Source organism: Myotis davidii, unplaced genomic scaffold (genome assembly GCF_000327345.1).
Source record: "Myotis davidii unplaced genomic scaffold, ASM32734v1 scaffold142, whole genome shotgun sequence".
Lineage (NCBI taxonomy): Eukaryota > Metazoa > Chordata > Mammalia > Chiroptera > Vespertilionidae > Myotis > Myotis davidii.
Window position 1 is genome coordinate 2,281,955 of NW_006294400.1, and position 5,779 is coordinate 2,287,733.

Genomic DNA, 5,779 nt, shown 5'->3' on the forward strand with positions numbered 1-5,779 from the left:
CCAGGGCTGGAGGTCACGGGCCAGGGCCAGGGTCAGGGCGGGACGGACACAGACAGGACCCCGGGGTACCCACATTCCGTGATCCCACACATTTATTGAGCGCCTACTGCGGTGCCAGGCAGTGTCTGGAGGCTGGGGATAGAGCAGAGTCAAGTGGACACTCCCTCCTACCCCCCACCCCCTTCTGTTCTACTAGACCAGGGACAGGCAACACATAGATACGTCCACATGCAGGTCGCATGCAGCGTGTAATAGCCAGTGACAATGTGATGAGGAAAAACGAGGCAGGAAAGAGCAAGGGGCAGTCAGAGGCTGACTGTCATCTGGGGAAGGGGGTATCTGCTCCCACACAGAGGGAACAGCAAGCGCAGTGGCCCTGAGGCATGGGATATCTGGGTGTTGGAGAAATGACCAGGAGGCCTGTGTAGCTGGAGAGGAGGGGACAGATCATGTAGGCTCTGAGCAAAGGGGGATCTGATCCGACTGACATTTAAAAACTGGGTTCCTCAGCAGCCACGTGGGGGAGGGAGAGGTGGGGAGCAGGGACTTGGGTTGGATTATCTCAATCATCCAAGCAAAAGATGCTGTCCCTTTAGACCAGCTGAGAGCAGGGGAGGTGCTAAGAGGTCAGACCTGGATGCATTTTGAAGACAGGGGCCCCGGGGGAGGTGCAAGGATAGAGGCATGGGGGAGCCCAAGATCCAGGGGCCTGAGGAACAAGAGGGATGAAGTAAAATGGAGACTGAGGCAGGTGGGGGAGTGGGAGAGCTGGGGGTGCAGGCCTGGGCACGTTACATACGAGCTGCCTTCTAACAGCCATGTGGGTGCGGCTGGGGGCTGCTGCATATATGAGTTCTAAGAGGCCCATGCTAGAGATACTGCCAGGAGCTGCCAGGATAGACACCCCCACACACTCCCACACACATACACGCGCGCGCACACACATGCACGCATGCACACATGCAGACACATACATACAGACATGAACTCTCTCATACACATACACATACACATGACACACAGATACACACACAGAGAGAGACACTCCCACAAATATATATGCCGATAGAGAGCGTTGCTGTGGACACTGGCTGGGCACCTTTGGGACTCCCACCCTTGGGGTGCTGGGCAAGGCCCAGGAGGCTCTTCTCCATTTGGAGACATTGGGGTTTCTCCGGTGATGCCAGGGAGAGCCACTGGCCCGGAGCAGGTGGGAGGTGGAGCATCACTTCACGCTGACGGGCTGCCCACATGCCCTCAGGCAGGAAGAGCTGCTGGGCCAAGAGGCAGGGGAGGACCCGAGAGCTCCTGGCAGGCACAGCTAAGGGCTTCCCCCGCACCATTTCATTAACCCTTGGGTTGATACTCGCCCCTCTTTTTTCTGCCCTTCACTGGCGAATTCAATTCATGTGCTGATTCACACATTCATTCATTCATTCATTCATTCCCTACTATGAGCCAGGCCCTGTGCTGGGCTCACAGTAGGAGCCTTCTCCTCTCCCTTACTCATCAATCCCCTTTGAATTGACCCCAAGTTCCCTGCTCTCATTGTCACCGAGTCACCAGCTCTTAGTCACCAAATGCGGCAGCCATTATTATTGCTACTGTTACTAAGTTTGTTGAGTGTTGCCTACATACCACACCCTGTGCCTTATTTGCACTCAGACCCCCCCCCCTTGAGACCCCTGAGAGGTAGGCACTGCACCCTCTTCTCACAAGAGAAGAAAGTCATCTCCAGAGGGTACCAGCCGCTCAGCATCGGGCCTGAGGCTGAAGCCGGGACCTGGGGCTCAGGGCTCCAGCTCCTTCCTGCCCTGCTGCGGATCTCCTGGACCCCCCTGTGCGTGGAGCCCTCTCCTGCCCTAGCTTCCCTCCCTCCCACCGCTGGAATGGCTCTGCTCCTGCTTGCTCAGCTCAGAGCTGCTGGGCCCAGGCCTGGAACCAAGGTTACAGAGGCGAGGGGCTGGTGACACGAGGAAGATGAGAATCCCCACACCACAAGGCGTGGAGACCTTTGAATTTCTCTCTGGGGATCCTGAGTGGGCAGAATAGGTCCAGCCCAGAGCCGTGTGCCCACAAAGGGCTGAGGGACCCAGGGTAGGGCCTGATGGGGTACAAACGTGGCCAGGTGGTGGGCAGGGCTGGGATCAGGGAACGCTCCCTGGAGAAAGGGGCTGTAGACTGCAAAGGAGTGAATGGGGGACGTGCCGGGGCGGGGTGGGAGCAGGGGTGTGTCTGGGTCCAGAGTCCGGGCTCTGTGCGGGGGCAGAGAAGCAGAGAGACCATTCTGGGGGAGAGGTTGGAAAACAGCCCTGGCATGAAGAGATGGAGGCCCCTTGCAGGATTAGGGAGGCAGCGGGCACTCAGGCTGGAGCACAGGTGAGGAAGGAGGGAGCCGGAGGTCTTGAATATTAGGCTAAAGAAGATAGGTCGGGTGTCTTTTGTTCCCATCTACCCATCTATCCATCCACCCACCCCCCCACTCACTCACACAGCCACTCCACCCATCCATCTATCCATCCATCCATCCATCCATCCATCCACATTCCCATCCACTCACACAGCCACTCAGCTACATATCCATCCATCCATCTACTTACACAGCTATCCACCCCCAACCCCCCCAATCCATCCACCCCTCTCAGCAGGCAGCCATACATCCATGTACCCATGCGTCCATCTATGTTTTCAACACATACTTAGGCCCTCGCTCTGTCTGTGCCCAATCTAATGCCATGATTCCTCCTCTGGAAAGAGAAACTGCCTTTGAGGTTTTCACTGTAAGACTAGCTGATTCTGAAAGCATTTACCAAGCCGCCACCATGAGCAAGCGCTGTGCTAGGAGACCAGTGGGGAACAAAACACAGGGTCGCTTCCCCTCCGTGCGCTCCGGGTGTCAGGAACAAGGAGGTCTCAGAAGGAGAAATCTGGGGTACCCCTGGAGAGCCTAACAGCCGACCCAGCTGACATCTGGCCCCATCATTCTGACCCTGAGGATTCTGCACTCCCTGTGCAGGGACCACAGCATTTTAATCAGGGTCATAACAACATCGATCCACTTCCTTTGAGCAAGTATTTTCTGGAACAAACTCCATTAGGGCAATTTAATTTTTTGATCAGTTTCCTTCCTAGTGCAGTTAAATATAATGTACAACCTTTTCCATTTCCATTTTTATTTTACTAAAATTATTTTCATTGAGAAATTATTTTCCATGGAAATTTTTAATAAAGGTTGGCTCTATCATCTGGTCTGTGCTCGAACTGCAGCTCACCGATGATCAAGAGTTGAGTCTCTGGTTAATTTGTAGCCAGTGACACATTTCATCGTTGTCAGTTGTATCTTGTCCTGGTTAATTTAGCAAGTTAAATTTCCCCCAGGCACAGGTAGGGCAGTTTTCAATGTTACCAATAAAATTACTACAGTTTATGATCACAAATTTTACCAGGCAGCCAATGAAAACGTGCGCAGGGTCAAAACCATACTGACGAAGTGTGCTCCTTGCTCTTCGGAGACTCAAAGATAACAACCCCTCCCCTGACACGCCCCTCTCCTGGTTAAACCCCCTAGATTCTGGTAGCTGTTTCTCCAAACTCAGATCACAAGTCTGAGTTTGTCCAAATAGCCCTTAAAGCAGGGGTCCTCAAACTTTTTAAACAGGGGGCCAGTTCACTGTCCCTCAGACCGTTGGAGAGCCGGACTATAGTTAAAAAAAAAAAAACTATGAACAAATTCCTATGCACACTGCACATATCTTATTTTGAAGTAAAAAAACAAAACGGGAACAAATACAATGTTTGTATTTGCATGTGGCCCACGGGCTGTAGTTTGAGGACCCCTGCGCTTAAAGCACAGCACGCAGCAACTCAAGGCTTCAGTGGCAAGATCCATCTCCTCCCTTGTTCCCCACACTATACTCCTCTTAATGCAACCACAGAGAACATGGCTTTTGTTAACCAAGTCAAGGAGGGTGACACTGCCCAGTCTCTCTCATGAGATCCGGACAAGCCCTCACCGCCCCCCACTCACACCTGGGCTCCTGCTGTCAAGTTTTTGAGCTCCACCCTGACATGCATTCCCAAATGTCACACTCACAGGAACCAGCCCAGCCCTGTGCTCAGAGCTTCACATGCAGGGGCCTGGCCAATGCCTCAGGAGCACCCTGGGAGATAGGAGTCCGGGTCAGTGTGTGTCCCCTCCCCCCCTGCTGAGGGGCCTGAGGTTAACCTGAGAAGTGTGTGCAGCAGCGGAGCCGGACTCAATGCTGGTGGGAGGCGGGAGGGACATTCCGGAGGAGGAGACCCTGGAAGTGGGGATGCATTTGCTAGTGAGTCAGAAGAGGCCCTGGGAGCCCCCCGCCCTGGGTCTCTGCTATCAGGCTCCAGCCGGGTGGGGACGGGCACGGGGCACTCCGGCGGGTCAGGGCTGGGTGCCCGGGCTCGGCATCTCGGCACACGGCCGCCCGCCGGTCTGTTTAGTGGGTAACTGATCACCCCGAGCCCCGCCCCAGCCTCCCGCAGCCCGCCAGAGCCGCTTAATCACCGCCCGCCCGGCTGCATTAGCATAGTAATGGCCTTTAAATTGAGCCTCTTTGTTTTTTAATTAAGCTCCCAGCAGGTACAGAGAAGAGCGATTATTGAGGAAGCTGCCAGCGCTAATCGCCCGCAGTCATTTGACAATTAAAAAGCGCCTGGCTTTAACCCTTTCCCCTCGCCTGCAGCAGTTCCCCTAGCATTTATCCTGCGCCGACTGTGTACACGCCTTCCCGGTGGGATCCGTGGGACTCCCCCCAAACAACTCGGAGAGGTCCCCGCCAACGCCTCCGTTTTGCTGAGGAGCAAACTGAGGCGCAGAGAGGGAAGGTAACTTGCCCAAGACACACAGCTTGGCGTGGAGGAGCTGCGATTGGCAGGCAGGTTGCTAGCGATATCCAGCAGCCTGGGCTTTGAGCCCTGCACTGCCCGCTGCATGGAGCGCCACCCACCCATGAATCTGGCAAAATCTTTGGATTCCAAGGCTCAGGTGGGCACCTCCTCAGAATTCCCAGGGCATCCTCTCTCCCCTGTTACTCATCTAGTCCCCAGATACTGATGGGGTGCGTAATGTGTGCCAGGCACGGTGCTGGGCGCCGGGAGAGGCTGCGAGCAAGCCACGGGCTGTCAGGCCGGAGAAGGGAGACCGGTGACTAGAAAGATAGGCGCGATGCCGGGCTGTGGTGGCTCCGTGGATTGAGCATCGTCCCATGGACCAAGAGGTACCGGGTTTGATTTCCAGTCAGGGCACGTGCCCTGGCTGCCGGCCCGATCCCCAGTAGGGGGCACGCAGGAGGCAACCAATCAATGGGTCTCTCTCATCATTATGTTTCTATCTGTCTCTTCCTTCTTCTCTGAAATCTATATCTATATCTATATCTATATCTATATCTATATCTATATCTATATCTATCTATATCTATATCTATCTATCTATATCTATATCTATATAGTTGGGGCTGAGACTGAGAAATGAGGAGGATCAGCCAGGGGAGGACGGGAGCGATGGGCAGGCCAGACAGCAGGGGAAACAGTGAACGTGAAACTCAAAGACCAAACAGCCACCGGCCAGAAATTAAAGGTGCAGAAGGCGTGCGGGGGAGAGGACGTGGCAGGGAGGAGGCCGAGCCAGCTGGATGTGCAGAGTCTAATGGACTTCAGAAATGTGGTGTTTTAGTAAGAGTTGAACTTCTCTTTGAATAGGCAATGGTTTAACACTCAAACACACAGAGGTGTGCGCTGCCCTGGC